General features: G+C 42.6%; 1 protein-coding gene and 1 long non-coding RNA gene across 5 annotated transcripts in view; one reads left to right on the top strand and one right to left on the bottom strand.

Moving 5' to 3' along the window:
- The window catches only part of BANK1 (B cell scaffold protein with ankyrin repeats 1), a 304678-nt gene that overhangs the window by 67790 nt on the left and 213701 nt on the right, over positions 1-23187 (bottom strand). The window lies entirely within an intron of this gene.
- Positions 1-23187, top strand: part of LOC125635553 (uncharacterized) — a 57682-nt gene that overhangs the window by 29033 nt on the left and 5462 nt on the right. For 2 of the 3 annotated variants that reach the window (XR_007356301.2, XR_012668054.1), the window contains exon 3: positions 3648-3779. This is a non-coding gene — a long non-coding RNA (uncharacterized LOC125635553). The remainder of the gene's footprint in view (positions 1-3647; positions 3780-23187) is intronic. The other variant, XR_012668053.1, reaches the window with a different exon arrangement.

The raw sequence follows: 23187 nt of genomic DNA, 5'->3' as shown, positions 1-23187 counted from the left end.
ATATAATTATGGAATTCTTCATGCTATATAATAGCCTCCAAATTTCCCTGAAATGTGGCAATTATGAAAATGCACCATGGAACGAATCCTGAAGTCATCATTAGACCTAGGCAAAATATTTTTAAACTTTTTTTACTGAAAAATGCAGAGTTGGGTCGACTGAAGCATTTCTCAAACTCATGTTGACTTCGGTGAATTGTTTCAGTCAAAATGAAAAAAAGAAAAAAAAAGGGAAATATTGAAATGAGTGCTATTCAAAAATTTTGTACAAATGGAATGGGATACTGGGAATACAACAGGCATCCCCACAGCTTCCTCCTTCTCAGTTTTGTGCGTCTATCCTTTCATTTCCTTTGCTTTTATAGAGATGAAATATGCCTCAAAATAGAAGTCAGTCTCGAGTCAAAGAAAACACCTTGCTTGATCTGAAACAAATCTTTTCCAACTTTTTTAATTAATCAAAAATTCAGAAAAATGTTGTTTTCGGTTTGACCTGAACTCCAATTTTTTTTCCATAACAGGCAGCAAACCAAAACATCGGTTATTTGCCCATCTCTAGTTGTCATTCAGTTTTTACACAATTCTTATGTAAAATTCTCATTGACTCTTTCAGTGAGAGGTTTACTTTAGTAAGGAGTGAATAAAAACTGAGTTATAACATAAGAAATTGACTCCATAATATGACATTAAGCTAACTTTAGCAATATACTGGAAGATTTAAGATATGCTACGTATGGAATAATATGGAGCCATTTATTCATGCTGTGGGGTTTCAAAAATCACATATTGTCAGGGAAAAATTAATAAAAATAATGTAATATTAGCCACCAATAAACCCCACAAAAGGTAATTCATCTTGTTTTTTTGTGGGCATGAGGAGCTGTCATAAATATAAAGGGAAGGGTAACCACCTTTGTGTATACAGTGTTATAAAATCCCTCCTGGCCAGAGGAAAAATCCTTTCACCTGTAAAAGGTTAAGAAGCTAAGGTAACCTCGCTGGCACCTGACCCAAAATGACCAACGAGGGGACAAGATACTTTCAAATCTGAAGGGAGGGGGGGGGAGAGGCTTTTGTCTGTCTGTGTGTGACCTTTGCCGGGAACAGATCAAGGATGCAAGCTCTCCAACTCCTGTAAAGTTAGTAAGTAATCTAGCTAGAAAATGTGTTAGGTTTTCTTTGTTTTGGCTTGTAAATTTGCTGTGCTGGAGGGAATGTATATTCCTGTTTTTGTGTCTTTTTGTAACTTAAGGTTTTGCCTAGAGGGATTCTCTATGTTTTGAATCTGACTGCCTGTTAGATTATCTTCCATTCTAATCTTACAGAGTGTTTCTTTTATCTTTGTTTTGTTCTTCTAATAAAGTTCTGTTTTTTAAGAATCTGATTGGGTTTTTAGGGATCTAAAAGATCCAAGGCTGGTTTGTGCTCATCTTATTTATTCTCAAGCCTCCCCAGGAAAGGGGGTGTAGGGCTTGGGGGGATATTTTGGGGGAAGAAGTCTCCAAGTGGTCTCTTCCTGGATTCTTTGTTAAATTGCTTGGTGGTGGCAGCGTACCAGGTTTTTAACCTAAGCTGCTTCCCAAGACAAGAAAGAAATCTGTGCCTTGGGGAAGTTTTCACCTAAGCCAGTAATAATAAGATTAGGGGGTCTTTCATGCGGGTCCCCACATCTGTACCCTAGAGTTCAGAGTGGGGAAGGAACCTTGACAGGAGCCCACAAAGGAAGAGGTCATAATGACAGTCTGCTTGTAATAAGTTTATATTTGAAGTCAGTACATACTGCTTGGGTGCCAAATAAGATCTTGTATGAATTACAAGGGTGGATTCTAGAAACGGTTGTGAATGAAAACTGTGGCTGTGACCCACCTCCACACACAATTTTATGGTGTTGAAATCCAGAGCTGAATTTGGGTACAAACAGTGCAAATGACCCTTATCTTTACAGTGGGTCAAACCAAAACTCCAGATGCACACCTTGAAACTCAAACCTTGAAGTGGCTCTGAACTTCACATCTTGATCATATGCCTTAACAACAAAATATATTTAAGTGAAATCAGGCATTGGTTTATGATCAGACATTCAGGGGCAGAGTCTGCTTTCACATCAACATAAACCAACAGTAACTCCAGTAAAGTCAATGGACTTATCCCACTGTAAAACGGATATAAGTAGGAGCAAAATCAGAGATGCAATCTTTGTGAATATGCTGATAGTCAGAATATCCTTATGGGCCTTTCTACAACTGCACATATTTTACATAATGAGACTGACTTTCTTCTTTTATATATTGGTATATATCTGGTGTAATTCCATGGAATTCAATGGGCTGGATCCTCAGCAGGTGTAAACTGTCTTAGCGCCACCACAGTCAATGGAGCTATCCTGATTTACACCAGTTGAGAATCTGGCCTGTTAGTTACACTGCTGTAAATATGACATAAATGAGAGGCGAATCGAGCTACAAGAAGGTAATTGAGAAGAGCATGAAGATACTTGCTCATAAGTATAAAAGACTGGAATATGGGATGAGGAAGCAGATTTTGAAATGAAGGACTGTACAGAATAATGGATGGACCAGCTACATTAAAGTTTGGATGTTCTTTGGGAAATTGACAAGTTTGTATCTTTTAGTCTGAAAATTTGTTATTTTAGTATTTTTGGCACATGCAAAAACCAAACAGCATGTAACAATTTAGTTCTATTCAGTATTTTACTGCAATATGGTACTATAGGCTTCTCATGAATATACATTCTCTGTAATAATCCAATGGTATGACGAGTGTCTTCTTCTACTGGCTAGCCTAACATTTATCATTCTTGTTTATATTAATTTCTCGCATAGTATAAATTTCAAAAGTTAACAGAAAAAGAAGATAGTAAAGTTTGGGGAAAAAAGCGCATGCAAACTGCCCATAAACAAAAATCACACTCTCTTCTTTTCAGTAATTCACATACATGGTTCTGCTTGAAGTGCAATTAAATGTAAAACCTTGAATGGAATCCAAATATTATATGATTTTATCTCTTTTGCAAGCCTGTTTCCAAGCTGCCAATTTGGAGTTGGCTCAGAGGTGGACAGGTTTTTGATCTACATTACTGGTAGGCCATGTTTTCCTTGTCCCCAAGCCAGAGATACTTTGAATATGTATACAACAGTATCAAATGAAAGAAGTCAAGCATGGTAATGAAGCACTAGGATTGTCACTGTGTCACAGTTGTTGGACATTTCATTTGTTTAATGGCAAAGAAGCAGCTGGCTTCTGTAATCTCATCCAAGCTGTAAACAGAGGACCCTGTATGCAAAACCAGCAATTTCCCACTAAGATTACCCTACATTATTATTAGAAAATAAGCATTATCTGCTAGAACAGACAGACAGGCACTTCTTGTTCATATTGTCTCTAACTACTTTTCTCACAAAAATATGGGGTCAAATTCTGCCTTCACTTACACCCATACCAGCCTAGCTGATCCATATAAATAGGCTGAGATTAAAAGAAATTTTTTCCATAAAAACAGAGACTTTGATTAAGCAGTAGAGATGAAAATCCAGTTTAACCCACAGCTTTCCATTTGAAATAAAGTAACAGTCTTGCAGGCTGAATTCAGAACTCACATATTTTCCCTTCTATGTTTACAATTACAGTACAGTCCTGGATGCAACAAACACATGCACCTAAACTGAAAAGAGAAGCTTGAAGCTATCATCATCCTTGGGTCATCATGTAAACACAGAACAATATGGATAAGGTAAAGGAGCAGCATGGAAGAACCTCAGGTGTGAAAGGCAACGTATAAAGTATTTTAAACACATCTTTCCCATTCAGACCAGGGATAATCTGGTCTATTTGACTAGTATTATTCCAGTAACTTACTCCTTTCCCCTCCAAAGTCACTTATCATTTCCATGGGATGAAAACAACCAAAATAGAAAAAAGAGACAGTATGCAACATAAGCACATACAGTAAGCGTGCTTAAAATAGCAATTCCAGACTAGATATATTACTGGCTCCAGCAATATTCCCTCTACTTAAAATAGAGACTACAGCTAAAACTGGTCTCTCTCTAGAACTAGAATTAATCACCCAGTCTCACTTTGAATGTTGGGCATACCTTTTTTTGCTTTTTGTTTACTTGGACTGCTCCATTTGTTTTGTATAAAAGTATGGACATTTCCAGGAAACAGATCTCATTGAAACAAAACTGAAACTCTGCAATAATCCACAGAATCAAATTCTGTGTGCTGTTTCACTGTTATTTCATTGAGGTTCCATATGACAGCATATTGACATAAATGCCAATAACGGCTGTTTGAAATGATTGTGCTGTGAATGGACATTCTGTTTGTCACTGGCTCCTTCAGGAGTTTGGCTCAAATTAGTTTGGTTTTCATTCTGAGCACACAGATTCCCAAGTTTACACCCCCTCATCTCTATAGATTTATTTCTGCTACAGAAAGGAATGGAAGGCACAAACAGTGCTTATTTCCAAACTCCAGTTGTAATGAACTTTTCACAGCAGACCATTTTTCTGAGCTGTTCTTCTGTTTTAAGATATTACAATGTGTTCCTTGGAAGAAGGGAACACAGTAGAGTTCCCTTAAATCCTAATATAAATTTATGCAGTTATAGTGTGCCTGTCACCATACTATCCAGGCACAAATGCAAACTTTAGCTCAAAAGGAAGAAAACTTTTCAGTAGGCTTTCCTCAAAATTTTTGTTTACCAAAGGGGACTATATAAGCTTTTTCAGGCTCTTGGGCGGATACCAAAATAGTACGTACATGACAACAAATCTATGATCAGTGTTACAAATGAGATACTACTAGGTTAAGAGATGACAGAGTCCTACTCCTTATCATACTAACCTTTTGTACTCCTTTGAGCACCTTCAGCACTATCACTGCTTATGTCACTTCCATGTTTGTCCTTGGGGATTCAACAATGGGTGTGCCAGGCATCATTGTTTTGGTGTGAGAACCAGGGGGCTGCAGGTCTGGTAGCCTTGGCTGATATATAAAAAGAGGGCCAAATTCTGTTCTAACATCAGGACCATCAAGGGGATGCCTCTAGATTTACACCCGAGTGAGTGAGAACAGAATTTTGCTTCAATATGCTTTTGTAACAAGGGTTATTCTTTTGCAATCAGAACAATAGTATTAAAGTTTGCATAGCTGGCAGATGAGGTTCTAAGCTATGCATAGCAGACATTTTCTTTACCTCTTTAACTGGTAGCTATTCAAATGAGGCAATACCATTTCTGTGACAAATCAGTAAATAAAACTGGTAGAACTGATCAAATGCACAGCACAGTGTACTGTAGTAGCTGTGGAAAAAGCTGTCAGTAGCAAAAAACCAAACCAAACCAAATCAATAAACCTTGATGTTACTGAAAGAATCCTGTTTGTAGCCAAAGAAATCTGGCAGCTGAATTAGGACACAGATGTTCTTTCTTATACAGGGAATCCTCTATTTCTCTAGGGAGAGCTGGTATTTTAAACATGCTCTGTTGTAACAATTTTTCAAAAATGGTTGAGGTCTATGCTGTGTTTTTTGCCACTCCTTCCCTATGCCAAACCTGTAGAAGAAAGCATAAATCTCATCCATTTGGGGTTGTGGTTCTGGGATGTAGAGATTATATACTTAAACTGAGGTCTCTAGGGGTATGTCTACACTACAGAATAAGGTCGAATTTATAGAAGTCGGTTTTTTAGAAATCGGTTTTATATATTCGAGTGTGTGTGTCCCCACAGAAAATGCTCTAAGTGCATTAAGTGCATTAACTCGGCGGAGTGCTTCCACAGTACCGAGGCTAGAGTCGACTTCCAGAGCATTGCACTGTGGATAGCTATCCCACAGTTCCCACAGTGTCCGCTGCCCATTGGAATTCTGGGTTGAGATCCCAATGCCTGATGGGGCTAAAACATTGTCACGGGTGGTTCTGGGCACATATCGTCAGGCCCCCCTTCCCTCCCTCCTTTCGTGAAAGCAAGGGCAGACAATCGTTTTGCGCCTTTTTTCCTGAGTTACCTGTGCAGAGGCCATACCACGTCAAGCATGGAGCCCGCTCAGGTAACCGTCACCATATCTCTCCTGGGTGCTGGCAGACGCGGTATGGCATTGCTACACAGTAGCAGCAACCCATTGCCTTCTGGCAGCAGACGGTGCAGTACGACTGGTAGCTGTCCTCGTCGTGTCCGAGGTGCTCCTGGCCACGTCGGCTGGGAGCGCCTGGGCAGACATGGGCGCAGGGACTAAATTTGGAGTGACTTGACCAGGTCATTCTCTTTAGTCCTGCAGTCAGTCCTATTGAACCGTCTTATGGTGAGCAGGCAGGCGATACAGATTGCTAGCAGTCTGTACTGTGCCATCTTCTGCCGGGCAGGCAAGAGATGAGGATAGCTAGCAGTCGTACTGTACCATCTTCTGCCGGGCAGGCAAGAGATGAGGATAGCTAGCAGTCGTATTGTACCATCTTCTGCCGGGCAGGCAAGAGATGAGGATGGCTAGCAGTCGTACTGTACCATCTTCTGCCGAGCAGCCATGAGATGTGGATGGCATGCAGTCCTTCTGCACCGTCTGCTGCCAGCCAAAGATGTAAAAGAAGAAATAGACCAGATTTGTTTTGTACTCATTTGCCTCCTCCCCCGTCTAGGGGACTCATTCCTCTAGGTCACACTGCAGTCACTCACAGAGAAGGTGCAGCGAGGTAAATCTAGCCATGTATCAATCAGAGGCCAGGCTAACCTCCTTGTTCCAATAAGAACAATAACTTAGGTGCACCATTTCTTATTGGAACCCTCCGTGAAGTCCTGCCTGAAATACTCCTTGATGTAAAGCCACCCCCTTTGTTGATTTTAGCTCCCTGAAGCCAACCCTGTAAGCCATGTCGTCAGTCGCCCCTCCCTCCATCAGAGCAACGGCAGACAATCGTTCCATGCCTTTTTTCTGTGCGGACGCCATACCAAGGCAAGCATGGAGGCCGCTCAGCTCACTTTGGCAATTAGGAGCACATTAAACACCACACGCATTATCCAGCAGTATATGCAGCACCAGAACCTGGCAAAGTGATACCGGGCGAGGAGGCGATGTCAGCGCGGTCACGTGAGTGATCAGGACATGGACACAGATTTCTCTGAAAGCATGGGCCCTGCCAATGCATGCATCATGGTGCTAATGGGGCAGGTTCATGCTGTGGAACGCTGATTCTGGGCTCGGGAAACAAGCACAGACTGGTGGGACCGCATAGTGTTGCAGGTCTGGGACGATTCCCAGTGGCTGCGAAACTTTCGCATGCGTAAGGGCACTTTCATGGAACTTTGTGACTTGCTTTCCCCTGCCCTGAGGCGCATGAATACCAAGATGAGAGCAGCCCTCACAGTTGAGGAGCGAGTGGCAATAGCCCTGTGGAAGCTTGCAACGCCAGACAGCTACCAGTCAGTTGGGAATCAATTTGGAGTGGGCAAATCTACTGTTGGGGCTGCTGTGATGCAAGTAGCCCATGCAATCAAAGATTTGCTGATATCAAGGGTAGTGACCCTGGGAAATGTGCAGGTCCTAGTGGATGGCTTTGCTGCAATGGGATTCCCTAACTGTGGTGGGGCCATAGACGGAACCCATATCCCTATCCTGGCACCGGAGCACCAAGCTGCCGAGTACATAAACCGCAAGGGGTACTTTTCAATAGTGCTGCAGGCTCTGGTGGATCACAAGGGACGTTTCACCAACATCAACGTGGGATGGCCGGGAAAGGTACATGACGCTCGCATCTTCAGGAACTCTGGTCTGTTTCAAAAGCTGCAGGAAGGGACTTTATTCCCAGAGCAGAAAATAACTGTTGGGGATGTTGAAATGCCTATATGTATCCTTGGGGACCCAGCCTACCCCTTAATGCCATGGCCCATGAAGCCGTACACAGGCAGCCTGGACAGTAGTCAGGAGCTGTTCAACTACAGGCTGAGCAAGTGCAGAACGGTGGTAGAATGTGCATTTGGACGTTTAAAGGCGCGCTGGCGCAGTTTACTGACTCGCTTAGACCTCAGCGAAACCAATATTCCCACTGTTATTACTGCTTGCTGTGTGCTCCACAATATCTGTGAGAGTAAGGGGGAGACGTTTATGGCGGGGTGGGAGGTTGAGGCAAATCGCCTGGCTGCTGGTTACGCGCAGCCAGACACCAGGGCGGTTAGAAGAGCACAGGAGGGCGCGGTACGCATCAGAGAAGCTTTGAAAACCAGTTTCATGACTGGCCAGGCTACGGTGTGAAAGTTCTGTTTGTTTCTCCTTGATGAAACCCCCCGCCCCTTGGTTCACTCTACTTCCCTGTAAGCTAACCACCCTCCCCTCCTCCCTTCGATCACCGCTTGCAGAGGCAATAAAGTCATTGTTGCTTCACATTCATGCATTCTTTATTCATTCATCACACAAATAGGGGGATGACTACCAAGGTAGCGCAGGAGGGGTGGTGGAGGAGGGAAGAAAAATGCCACACAGCACTTTAAAAGTTTACAAATTTAAAATTTATTGAATGCCAGCCTTCTTTTTTTTGGGCAATCCTCTGTGGCGGAGTGGCTGGTTGGCCGGTGGCCCCCCCACCGCGTTTTTGGGCGTCTGGGTGTGGAGGCTATGGAACTTGGGGAGGAGGGCGGTTGGTTACACAGGGGCTGTAGTGGCAGTCTGTGCTCCAGCTGCCTTTGCTGCAGCTCAACCATACACTGGAGCATACTGGTTTCGTCCTGCAGCAGCCTCAGCATTGAATCCTGCCTCCTCTCATCACGCTGCCGCCACATTTGAGCTTCAGCCCTCTCTTCAGCCCACCACTTACTCTCTTCAGCCCGCCAGCTCTCCTCCCGGTCATTTCGTGCTTTCCTGCACTTTGACATTATTTGCCTCCACACATTCGTCTGTGCTCTGTCAGTGTGGGAGGACAGCATGAGCTCGGAGAACATTTCATCTCGAGTGCATTTTTTTTTCTTTCTAAGCTTCACTAGCCTCTGGGAAAGAGAAGATCCTGTGATCATTGAAACACATGCAGCTGGTGGAGAAAAAAAAAGGGACAGCGGTATTTAAAAAGACACATTTTATAAAACAGTGGCTACACTCTTTCAGGGTAAACCTTGCTGTTAACATTACATACATAGCACATGTGCTTTCGTTACAAAGTCGCATTTTGCCTCCCCCCACCGCGTGGCTACCCCCTCAACCCTCCCTCCTCCCTGTGGCTAACAGCGGGGAACATTTCTGTTCAGCCACAGGCAAACAGCCCAGCAGGAACGGGCTCCTCTGAGTGTCCCCTGAAGAAAAGCACTCTATTTCAACCAGGTGACCATGAATGATATCTCACTCTCCTGAGGATAACACAGAGAGATAAGGAACGGATGTTGTTTGAACGCCAGCAAACATACACAGTAATGCTTTGTTGTACAATGATTCCCGAGTACGTGTTACTGGCCTGGAGTGGTAAAGTGTCCTACCATGAAGGACTCAATAAGGCTGCCCTCCCCAGAAACCTTTTGCAAAGGCTTTGGGAGTACATCCAGGAGAGCTGCGAATGCCAGGGCAAAGTAATCCTTTCATATGCTTGCTTTTAAACCATGTATAGTATTTTAAAAGGTACACTCACCGGAGGTCCCTTCTCCGCCTGCTGGGTCCAGGAGGCAGCCTTGGGTGGGTTCGGGGGGTACTGGCTCCAGGTCTAGGGTGAGAAACAGTTCCTGGCTGTCGGGAAAACCGGTTTCTCCTCTTGCTTGCTGTGAGCTATCTACAACCTCATCATCATCATCATCTTCTTCATCCCCAAAACCTGCTTCCATATTGCCTCCATCTCCATTGAAGGACTCAAACAACACGGCTGGGGTAGTGGTGGCTGAACCCCCTAAAATGGCATGCAGCTCATCATAGAAGCGGCATGTTTGGGGCTCTGACCCAGAGTGGCCGTTCGCCTCTCTGGTTTTCTGGTAGGCTTGCCTCAGCTCCTTCAGTTTCACGCGGCACTGCTTCGGGTCCCTGTTATGGCCTCTGTCCTTCATGCCCTGGGAGATTTTGACAAAGGTTTTGGCATTTCAAAAACTGGAACGGAGTTCTGATAGCACGGATTCCTCTCCCCATACAGTGATCAGATCCCGTACCTCCCGTTCGGTCCATGCTGGAGCTCTTTTGCGATTCTGGGACTCCATCATGGTCACCTCTGCTGATGAGCTCTGCATGGTCACCTGCAGCTTGCCACGCTGGCCAAACAGGAAATGAGATTCAAAAATTCGCGGTTCTTTTCCTGTCTACCTGGCCAGTGCATCTGAGTTGAGAGTGCTGTCCAGAGCAGTCAGAATGGAGCACTCTGGGATAGCTCCCGGAGGCCAATACCATCGAATTGTGTCCACAGTACCCCAAATTCGAGCCGGCAAGGCCGATTTAAGCGCTAATCCACTTGTCAGGGGTGGAGTAAGGAAATCGATTTTAAGAGCCCTTTAAGTCGAAATAAAGGGCTTCATCGTGTGGACGGGTGCAGGTTTACATCAATTTAATGCTGCTAAATTCGACCTAAAGTCCTAGTGTAGACCAGGGCTAGGTCACATCATGGCCTTCTGCATCAGTAGATGGCAGACAGAGTGTACCTTCTGTAAAGGTTTGTGTATGTTTTTGATTGTTGTGAAAGTTGTTTCAGAGTTTCTGACTCACTCTTCCAGCCTTGGGGTAAATGTTTATCAGGGTCTGTGGATATCTTTTGCATAAAACCTAACTAAACTCAGCCACATTACACTGAGTGTCATTCACTCTCATTGTCCCTTCTGCATCAATGACGTCAAAGATATGTTTCAGTGTGTTTGAATAGATTATTTCACTTCTTTCATTCACTTTCTGTCTCATACCGGAATTTAGAACTGGCTGGAGTTTACCACGTGAATGGCATAAATCCTCAAACAACTCTACTCAAATAAGATAAATGTAGTACCTTTCTTTTTATGTCTGTCTAACAAGGATTGTGGTCTTTCACGTCTTCCTCTAGCCTATAAACAAACCATGTTGACTGATATTTTGCCAAAACCTAAACCCAAGCTTTCTGAGCCCATTGTATTACTGTTACATTTTTCCACCTCACTGTCCATTTAATTTTCCAACACTTAAATATATTGAAGAACTCTGATCCCTGAGCTACTTTGTGAAGTTGACATTTATTATGGACTCTTTGTTTCCTATTGCTTAGCCAGATTTTAATACACAACAGTATTTCATCCCATACTCTGTTAGTTGTCTATTTTCCTTTCCTCAGAAACAATTGCTGTTTTAGGGATATACATACTGGGGCAAATTGAAGCTTCATTTGTAAACGTATTGTGCTTGCTCACTCAAGGACTGAATTTGGACAACTATATTTTAGAGAGATGCATTATTTTCTGCATATTGTCTTTAGTTCAAACCATCTCATATTTTAGTTTCTCCTGAAGTGTGGACCCCATGTGGCCTATGAGATTTACTGAACTTAGCTGTGTTATAAACACATCCTAAAGAGAGGTAACGTGCATTGGTTCATAGCAGAAATTCTTGACGTATGCCAACCCATTTCTTGTTAGTAACATAATTGCGCTCTTTCCTTAAAAGAATAATGCCACTAAAGCTCTGCTGCCTAAATGTAAAATATTGTACTTGGTGAATGTGCTGACAAAGTGGGCTATTTAATTCCATGAGTGGTTAATGATAATGCACTGCAGTTTACATATGGCAGAATCCCAGGACCCAACACTTAGCTTTAGTTGTGTGCTAGGTGCCTCTGCAGAGAGAAAGGAATCTTTCCCCATGCTTTCTCCCTGCAAGCAGTGGAGCAGATGCAGAACCACTCTGTGGAGGCTACATCAGCAAAAGGATTCTAACTCATTGGTAGGAAGCTCAGAGGTGGGCATGTTCTCTAGCCCAACCTTACCCTTGCCTTACACACTGCCACACAGAGATTCGTCAGGGAGCTTGGATCTATGCAGCACAAGGGATGCACAGCCTCTGCACAGACCATCAACCTCTCAGTTCTGTCCCCCACCCTCTGCCAGAAGGATCTCTCCCACTTGCAGAAGTGGAGGCTGCATGTTCCCCCACAGTGCCTTTTCATTTGAGTTGTCCATGCTGCATGAGATGCAAGCAGTTAGTTTCATAAATATTCTCTTTCATTAAATACCACCCATAGCTCTATGTTGTAACCTAGCAACCAGGCATTTTTGTTCTAAAAATTGTTCTTACGCTCCACTTTGCATTAATGTTACTACTATTTATACAATCTACTGTAACCCCCATTTGGAGTTTGCCAGTTCCTAAAACCCCATACTGAGCCTTTAGGTGGTCCTATCCTATGGATTACAACAATACCAGCTACCACCAGCCCTCTGTCACCATTTCTCAGAATACTTGGAGTCAGGAATGGACTAGAAACTCCTGCTGAGGCCAGTAGGGAGCTTTCTGCATGGGGTGATATGGACAAGTAGTTTGCTGGGCCAAAGATGAGCCAGGGCTGCTCAGCCCTTCCGTCCAAGGGGATAGCCTGACTCAGAGATAAAGAGATTAGGTTTAGGATTTTTTTGAGCTTTTGGGAACAGAGAGAGAAGCAAAACAGCCCAGGGATCCTCTGATTAACTCAACCATCCACAAAGGGAGTCTTTGAACTGCTTTGGGATCAAAAGTGTATGAGTTAGGAAATACCAGCCCTGCAGAGACCAGTGTCCAGAGTGACAGATCCAGCTTGACTTCTGAGAGCCAACTGAGCCCTCCACAGGATTCCCAGACTAGGGAGCCAAGAGAGGAACCTGCTCTACCCAGGAGAGAAGACACTGTAAGAAAACACTTTGTTTGTTTTAGGTGGCCAACATCCGCAGCACTGCCACACTCATCTCTGGGGCTCACCTTCAGCATACCCTCTGCCCGGGAAGGTGCCAGGGAGGGATCTGGGGGTTGGGAAGAGTTGGGAGTATTGGGAGGTTGGAAATTTGTTGATTTTTGGATGTGTTAGTATTTTTTAGTTAACCCAGCACTTGTCTTCCCCAAATACTGTTTTCTTGCTCCCAGTAAAGCCCCCCATTGTTAAATTGTTATTTGGGAGGGAGGGTGTTATTTCTTTGCTGGGGTCTGTGTTGATTGGTTTTTTTTGGTGTACTGGGTTTTATACTCCTTGCCAGCGGTGGTTACATTATTCATTTACCCAAAGGACAGCACCCTTTGTGTCCTGGGCACAAGGAAAAGTCGCCTGAGGTGGAGACACCAGGCAGCACGAAAAAGAAGTCAGGACCCAGCCCTTGCGAGTAGAGGGAAGAAACCACTTGAAGTAGCAAGAACCAGGGAGGAGGCCTGTATGAGCACCTGGATAAATGAATGAAGAAATTAGCTTCATAAAATTGCTTACATGCACATGGACAGAATCAGCACTGCTGTTCATCAGTATTATCTATTTAAAGTGTTTTACTGCCTTCTAATTTGAGTTTGATTTTGTTTGTTCACACCAGCAAGAAAACTCACACGGTTTTCCTACATGATCTATTTTAAAGTTATTGTCCTCTTGTTATGAGAAAGATAGGACAGACACTCTGTTGATGTTAGTGAAAGTCATTAAACACTGAGTTATAACCAAAGGTAAAATGTACTTAGGAATCTGTTTTGTTTTGGCTTTCACAGCCAGAACCGCTCTGGGGAGCGGGCAGAGTAAGTTAAAGAGGTGGAGCACCAGAGCAACAGTTGCTGGAGGCACTCTGCCTACAGAATGCTGAACTAGACAGAAGGCCTACAGGGTTGCTAAAAAGGAGAGCACCCCAAGGCAATTCCTACCCCTCTGAACAATCCTCCTGGCCATGACTCGGGGATTGTGCAGCAGTGCTACATGTGCTAGCCATCCTCAACCCCCTCATGCTCAGGCAGGAGAAGCACTAGCATTCCTGCGCCCTCTGCATGGCTGTACAAGGAGAGGGGGAAAGACTCTAGTACCTCTCTTCATTCAGCCCTTTCACACTTGCATAGGAACAATTAAGATTTAGATCTAAGGCTCAGATCCTCAAAGGTATTTAGGTTTCAGAGTAACAGCCGTGTTAGTCTGTCTTTGCAAAAAGAAAAGGAGTACTTGTGGCACCTTAGAGACTAACCAATTTATTTGAGCATGAACTTTCGTGAGCTACAGCTCACTTCATCGGATGCATACCGTGGAAACTGCAGTAGACATTATATACACACAGAGACCATGAAACAATACCTCCTCCCACCCCCCTGTCCTGCTGGTAATAGCTTATCTAAAGTGATCATCAAGTTGGGCTATTTCCAGCACAAATCCAGGTTTTCTCACCCTCCGCCCCCCCCCCCCCCCACAAACTCACTCTCCTGCTGGTAATAGCCCATCCAAAGTGACAACTCTCTTCACAATGTGCATGATAATCAAGGTGGGCCATTTCCTGCACAAATCCAGGTTCTCTCACCCCCCTCCAAAAACCACACACACAAACTCACTGTCCTGCTGGTAATAGCTCATCCAAAGTGACCACTCTCCCTACAATGTGCATGATAATCAAGGTGGGTCATTTCCAGCACAGATCCAGGCTTTCTCACACCCCTCCCCCCGGGGGGGAACACACACACACACACACACACACACACATAAACTCACTCTCCTGCTGGCAATAGCTCATCCAAACTGACCACTCTCCAAGTTTAAATCCAAGTTTAACCAGAACGTCGGGGGGGGGGTGGGGTAAGAAAAAGCAAGGGGAAATAGGCTACCTTGCATAATGACTTAGCCACTCCCAGTCTCTATTTAAGCCTAAATTAATAGTATCCAATTTGCAAATGAATTCCAATTCAGCAGTTTCTCGCTGGAGTCTGAATTTGAAGTTTTTTTGTTGTAAGATAGTGACCTTCATGTCGGTGATTGCGTGACCAGAGAGATTGAAGTGTTCTCCGACTGGTTTATGAATGTTATAATTTTTGACATCTGATTTGTGTCCATTTATTCTTTTACGTAGAGACTGTCCAGTTTGACCAATGTAAATGGCAGAGGGGCATTGCTGGCACATGATGGCATATATCACATTGGTGGATGTGCAGGTGAACGAGCCTCTGCTGGAAATGGCCCAACTTGATGATCACTTTAGATAAGCTATTACCAGCAGGACAGTGGGGTGGGAGGGGATATTGTTTCATGGTCTCTGTGTGTATATAATGTCTACTGCAGTTTCCACGGTATGCATCCGATGAAGTGAGCTGTAGCTCATGAAAGCTCATGCTCAAATAAATTGGTTAGTCTCTAAGGTGCCACAAGTACTCCTTTTCTTTTTGCAAAGGTATTTAGGTGATTTCAATGGGAGTTAGGTGCCTAAATGACTTTGATGATCTGGGCCTAAGAACCCAAGGCTCACCTCTTGTAGGAAAAAATCTGCAGGGAGGGAAAGTACCTCAGAAACATAGTGATCCCTGACTGTAAGTCTACTCAAACATGCACTAGGGGACATACTGACCTCTAGCTGAGCCTATGATCCGGGAGCTGTATAGTTGGCATACTTGTATCAAGCACAGTTAGCTGGATCAAGTTTTAGGCCCTACATATTTAGAAAAGCCTTCTTCCCCCTTACTGGTTTTAAGTTTTAGAGTAGGTGCAGGGAAAGAGTTCTCCTACTCCTTCACACTGGTGCTTCTGCTGCTTTGTTTTCTTTTCCATTTTTTTCTTATAACTTCACATCTCCTAATAAGATCTGTGATCTCAGGTAAAGGATGCCAGCTTCCACAATGTAACCAGCATCCGTTTTCCTGGTGAGCTAGAAGTACTTGGCCTGAAGCTGTGCCAAACAAATCAGAAAGCAAAAGACCAGTATTTAAGATCAGTTATTTTGATAAAAAATAATAATATTTTTGAATGAAGCTGATCATTTTGATGATTTTGTTGACACTGAGGGAAAACCATCACTTGGAGATGCTTCTCACAGTAGTCTGTAGTCATAATTTACTGTAATACTATGCTGACTTTCTAACTTCTAATATCTCTGCTTACACCATATGGCTTCTTATCAGGCTGCTGGAGGTAACAAATGCAGCAATGTTGTTGCTTTTCAGTAATACATAAGCACTGCTTTACTGGTACACATAATTTTATCTTTCAAATACACATTTTGTCCACATACACTACATATTATCATCTTTCCCACAGCATGGTTTTAATTTCCTCAGAATGTGTTCTTGTTATTTATTTATTAATAGATATGGTCATTCGATATGTAATTGCCCTGCTTCCTCTCACTTATATTGCTGTAAATCAGGAATGCCTCATTATGACTTAATGAATTATGACATTTATTCATTATTTATTTATTTGTTGTGCAACTCAATTGTGACACACTGGTATAAAAGTAGAGAGACAGAAGAAAATCAGACCCTTTGCCATTTAAAAGTTAGTGGTTGAGGATTAAACACCCATGTTTCCGGTGATATGTTCACAACAGCCTACAACATGCCTTTAGCACACAGTTTGCTAAAAATCCCAAGCACTACCATACTTTCTGGGAAATTTAAGAAAATGAAATCTGTTCAAATTTTAATGGGAGCTGATAGGAAATATATCACCATGGTCTGGCTCACAAAAGAGATGTGATTAGAAAAGAACAAGGAATATGAGATATAGAACAAATCACAGCCCAAATCCAATGATCTTAGGACCAGTTTGAGGAAATATTGTTCTTAACACACTACTCACAGCATATTAAACAACAACAACAAAGCGAACAAACAAAAAGTCAGCAATGGATACACTACCTTGGCCTCAAACTAAAATATTAAAACACCAGCACTAAATGAGTCTGGCTTTCCTTGAAAATATGACATAGCGACAACAAACATCTGAACTACCTACCCATGTATAGATCACCTCACAAACTCTGAATATAAACTGACTCACATGCATAGCTACCTGATACTGATTTACAAACTTCTGCACTGCACCGCATATCAGCAGAACAATAGGCTGTGATCCCTCTTTACAGCACTACTATAGCAAGGCAACAGTTTAGGTTAAGACCAGCTCCAGCTTTCTGTTTAAAGCTTGACTGTTCTAAGAGCTCTACAAACTATACAGTTAATCAGATTGCCTTGAAATTTGGTGAGCCTCATGGCGACATGGGGTACGGCCAGTGATCCAAATCTGGGGCCATTTAATGAATAGGCTCCTAAGATACAACCCCTGAAAAACAAAACAGCTGTTTTTTAAAGTTGATACATTCTGGCAATGTTCTTTTGCTCACAATTAGAGATCAAATCATTATACCTGGGTTTCAAATGCTCGAGGGCTACCCCACTAGAGTGTATGGCACCAACCAGCCCTTGGGGGGGAAACAAATTAAAACATGATTTGAAAAAGCGTTTGCATCTCCAATTAGTTGTGCTGAGGCTCACATGCCTAAGGGATTACACTAAACATGCATAGAAAGAGGGTAACTATTTGGAAAACTACCTTTTTATCCCAGGATATGGGTGGCTCTGAGAATATATTTCAGTCACCAAATCTGAGCACAACCCCAGGCACTGTGGAAAAAAAAGCAGGCATATTTCTCCAATATGCCTCTATCAAAGGAGGCGTTTTATTTTGGGGAAATGTATTCTGAGTACAGCAGAATATTTAGAAGGCTCTTAAACTTTTTTTTTTTAAATCCCTACACAAGCAAATGCTCATTGGGAAGGGTGGATGACTGGGTGCAAGAGTAGGTGGGAATAGGGGGAGAGGAGTTGGGGGTTCAGGTGATGGGCAGGGGGACTAGTATGAATAACAGGGGATGGGTGGGACACTAGAAAGAGGGCCATGGGGGTGAATGAAAGGGGGACTCAGGAGAATAGGAGCAGGGATGCTTATCAGCCCCACATTCCTCTCCTGTGTGTCCACCATGATCATCTACAGGAGTGTGATGACCCCCTCCTTGCCCCACTCCGGTGAGTCAGGTTCTTGGAAGTAGCTTGCCTATCTGGGGTGGGGAGGTGGTCTGAGCTCCTCTCCTTACTCCCCTATGTGAGCTGGGATTTGGGGTAATACAATAATACAATATTATCATGGAATGCCAGCTCTGCTGTAGCTAAGGTTGGGAAGCCTTTCCTGTTTGAAGAATGACTCTTCTAAGTGATCTGAAATCTGTGGGCTTATATAGACTGTCTTGAAATTGTCTATGCCTCCTGGCAGTACAGGGGGTACTAGGAATAAAGGGACCAGTCCAGTGTGCAGTCTGGGCTACATAACCAAGGTAGTGTGCAGCCTTCCAGTAAGCTATTGCCAGTGATATGCATATATACATGGCAATATAGGGCTCAATACTGCAAGGAGCAATTTCTTATATGTTAATAACTTCTACAGACGCAACTAATAGAAAAAGGGGATGGGAAAGGGGACCCGGAAATGTTGGCAGAGGAGCTATATGTTGTGGGGAATGATGGAGGAGGGGGTGAAAAAGGTGAGAGATCAGTCTTTTCTCAAACACTTAAAGTTACTATAACAACCATGTAATAAAACGGTCAAGGTTTTGGGGCATAGACCATGGATGAGATTTCTCTCACCAGCCCTGTCAGCAACTACAAAAGAATGGCCATACTGCATCAGATCAATGGTCCATCTAGCCCAGTATCCTGTTTCTGATACTTCAGAGGGAATGAAAGAACAAGTCAATTGTGAGTGACACATCCCCTGTTGTCCAGTCACACTCCTGGCAGTTAGACGCTTACGGACACCCATGAACATGAAGTTCTGCCCCTGACCATCCTGCCTAATAGCCATTGATGGACTTCTCCTTCATGGACTAATCTAATTCTTTTTTGGATCCAGTTATACTTTTGGCTTTCACAACATCCTATGACAATGAGTTACATAACTTGACTGTGCATTATGTAAAGAAGTAGTTTCTTTTCTTAGTTTTAAACCTGCTGTCTATTAATTTCATCAGGTGACCCATAGTTCTTATGTTATGTAAAGGGGTAAATAACACTTCCCTATTCACTTTCTCCACACCATACATGATTTTATAGACCTTTACCAGATCCCCGTTTAGCCATCTCTTTTCTAAACTGAACAGTCCCTATCTTTTCAATCTCTCCTGTTATGGAAACTGTTCCATACTCCTAATTATTTTTGTTGCCTTTGTCTTTACATTTTCCAATTCTAATATCTTTTTTGAGATGGGAAAACTAGAACTGCATGCACTATTCAAGGTGTGGGGAAACCATGGATTTACTTAGCAACAATACGATTTTTTTCTATTTTATTAGGAACTATTAAGAAAGGCACAAATACCATTCTGTTAGCTTTTTGGATTGCCACTGCGTGTTGAGCAGATGTTTTCAGAGAACTATTCATGATGACTCCAAGATCTCTTTTTTGAGTGGTGACAGCTCTTTAGCCCCCATCATTTTGTATATACAGTTGGGATTATTTTTTCCACCGTGCATTAATTTGCATTTATCAATATTAAATTTCACCTGCCATTTTGTCACCCTGTCACGTCAGTTTGCTTTGTAACTCTTCACAGCCAGCTTTTGACTTACCTATCTTGAGTAATTTTGTATCATCTGCGCATTTTGCCACCTCCCTGTTCATCCCCTTTTCCAGGTCATTTATGAATATGTTGAACAGCACTGTTCCCAGTACAGATCTTTTGAGGGAACTATTTACCTGTTTCCATTCTAAAAACTGACCATTTATCCTACCCTTTGTTTCCTATCTTTTAAGCAGTTACTAATCCATGAGAGAACCGTCCCTCTTATCCTATGACTGCTTAGTTTGCTTAAGAACCTTTGGTGAGGGACCATGTCAAAGGCTTTCTGAAAGTCCAAGTATGCTATATCTACTGGATTACCCTTCTGTACATGCTTGTTGACTCCCTCAAATAATCTAATAGATTGCTGAGGCATGATTTCCTTTATAAAAGCTGTGTTGACTCTTCCCCCAGCAAATCATATTCATCTATTGTTTGGTAATTCTGTTCTTTACTATAGTTTCAACCAATTTTCCTGGTATGAAGTTAGGCTCACTGGCCTGTAATTGCCAGGATTGCCTCTAAGCCTTTTTTAAAAATCAGCATTGCATAGCTATCTTCCAGTCATCTGGTACAGATGGCGAATTAAGTGATAGGTTACATAACGGAAATAGCAGTTCTGCCATTTCATTTTTAATAAGAGTCCTTCAGAACTCTTGGGTAAATACCATCTGGTCCTTCTGACTTATTGTTTAATTTATCAATTTGTTCTAAAACCTCTTCTACTGACCCTTCAATCTGGAATAATTCCTCAGATTTGTAACCTGAAAAGAATGGCTTGGGTGTGGAGATCTCCCTGCAAATCCTCTGCAGTGAAAACTGATGCAAAGAATTCATTTAGCTTCTCCAACAGCTTTGTCTTTCTTGAGTGTTCCTTTAGCACCTTGATTGCCCAGTGGCCTCCATGACTGTTTGGCAGGCTTCCTGCTTCTGACGTGCTTAACATTTTTCTTGCTGTTAGTTTTTGTGTCTTTAGCTAGTCGCTCTTCAAATTCTTTCTTGGTTGTCTTATTGTACTTTTACACTTGACTTGCCAGAGTTTATGCTCCTTTCTATTTTCCTCACTAGGACTGGACTTTCAATTTTAAAAGGATGCCTTTTTGCCCCTAACCTCCTCTTTTACTTTGCTATTTAGATATGGTGGCATTTTACACATTGCAAATATTTCAAAGCATGACCATTATCCCTATTCCAGTACACCAAATGTGCAGGAGGTTTGGAGAAGTACTGAGGAATCACATAGAAACTCTGTATTCCTGGTTTTCAGACATTTGAATTTTGCTGAACGCAACATTCTGTAAGGACATGAGCCATCATTGGGCAAACCTGAAGTTTTTTTTTCCATTTAATCTTGCATAATTTGTTGTGCATTTTATGTACCTGTCTACAACACTTAGGTAAATTTCTGTGTGACTTCCTGTAACTGTCACTTTAAATTGAAAGGAAAAAAGTGAAAAACCAACTCAAAAACGCTATTGTTATCATTTCAATTCAGCTCTTCATAAATGACTTACCGCTACACTCCCACAGTTTTATATATTTTAGCTGAATTACTGCTTTTCATTCTCAATGGTCATATACTATATTGTACAGGCATTCAAATAACCTCAGATTTGTTTTTGACACCATTACTACCGGAGATAGAAAAGAGAAAATGGAATCAGTAAAATTAATTTAGCTTTACACACATAAATGCTAATATCAAGAGACCTTTTTACTAAATTACTGAAGGTTCTTCAGTCTTTGGTTGAAGACCTCTCTCTTTTTTAAAGTGTTTGGTTTGTGCTATTCTGTACAACTGAATACTAAGGGATTTCTCTTCTGAGCAAGCTAGCTTTCACAAATAACAATCCTCCTTAGATTTATTTTTGTTGTTTCTCCTTTGACTACTGTTCTTGCTTCCTCACTTTTCATACCCCACACACTACTTTTTTCAAAGACTTCCAAATCTTACAGAGCACTAATTCTGCAGAACAAAATACCCACTGCTGTTTGACAAGCTGTGTAATCACTACAAATTCCTCAAAAGCATCCCCATCATGTCAATAAGTTATTTTGCCAGTCATGTGGAGTCAACATTTTTCTTGCTTCCCCCTCATTAGTTTTTTACTGGGCTGAAGAATAGCCATCCCACAGAGCATTTCTCTTTTGCCTTATGCCAATTATGGTGGCTCAGCTTTTAGTGTACTCAATTACACTACATTCAGTCCCTGATGTCAAAGAACACTCAGAGATCCCCCCGGCAGTACAATAGGTGGTGGAGAAAGTGGAGGCGGGAGTCAGGGAAGAACATAAGGGGTTTGCATACCCTTCAAGGCCTAGACCCAGCTCCATAGGAGTGTTTTGTCCAGCACAGCAATATGCAGAGGGCGAGGGAGCCCAGGGTAGGTGTGGGCATGGTGAGGTTGGGCCACAGAATACTCTGTTGCATGTTCCCCATTCCTCTCCCTGAAGCCCACAGCTCAGCCACATTATGGGTGAAACACACCCCTATGCCAAGGACCAACAAAAGGCTTATTCAGCACTTAAGCTCTCAAAATATATTTTAAATGAGTGTTTAGGATCTTTTCACAATGGTGAATTTCACCACAGGCTGTGTCAGCCAGGAAGTAAGCACAGGCCTCCTCCCCTTTCCCCAGTACCGAGCCCAGCCTTAAGGATGCTCTGAGCTCCATCAATTGGACTTCCAGCTGGGAACTGCAGGAGCACAGCATATTCCATGCCTCCTTCCCACTACTGACATGCCCCATCTGCCAATCTAGATTTGTGTGTCGGAAGGGAGGGGCTATGGAGGAGCCAGAGAGAATTCCCCGCTGAGGGACACACAGCAGTTTCCACTCCCTTTGCATGGCCTGAAACCCATGTACCATATTAGGGCGTTACATCGAAGATGCATGCACCTCATGTACAAATGGAGAATCAAGGATTCGCCAAAATGTCAATGCAGAGACCTCCAAATCCTCCAACATACTGTGGACACACTGCTCCACCTTTTCATGTCCACGAGGTCTAGTAAAAGCGCACTCGCCTGAAGCCCTTGAATGGATTTCAAACCTTTCTATTAACTTATAAACGTTGCTATTTTCATATGAAAGAAGAAGAAGAAGAAGAAGAATGCCATGCAGGGAGCAGAACAGTGCAGAAGTTCTGTCCCAAAATTTTTTTACTTTCTTTTTCCAAACTTGCAGGGTTCTGGGTAAATTAAAAAAAAATCGGGGTGAATATAGGCCCCTCAGCTCTTAGACATTTTTTTCCTTTGGCTCTCTTACTTGCCATCTTATCACTGCTGCTGGATGAAAGATTTTCTTTCATAAAACATAATTATGCTTTAGATGACCATAATTTTAATCAGAGCTGCACTGGATGTATGAATGCTTCATGTACTGCAGGTGTATAGTAGTTAAACAATGAGATGAAAGACAAGCTTGAATGGGTCATTGATTAAGGGAAAACCAGCCTGTAGGGAAGCTTTATGGAACATTTGAAGATCTCATACTTTAAAATGAAAAACAAGTTGCTGTGTATTTAATAAGAAATGTTACCAGTGAAGATATTCATAATCAACAGGAAAGAAACAGGACACGATGAGGGTTCTTCAGTAATAATATTCTGCCTACCTACAGACCTGGAATTTTACAATTCCATCTGCCTGCATGATGAATACTACAGAATACTATT

This window comes from Caretta caretta, chromosome 4 (genome assembly GCF_965140235.1).
Source record: "Caretta caretta isolate rCarCar2 chromosome 4, rCarCar1.hap1, whole genome shotgun sequence".
In the NCBI taxonomy this organism is placed as follows: domain Eukaryota; kingdom Metazoa; phylum Chordata; order Testudines; family Cheloniidae; genus Caretta; species Caretta caretta.
Note: the sequence above shows the minus strand (reverse complement) of the source record. Positions and strands in the feature narration are given on the sequence as shown.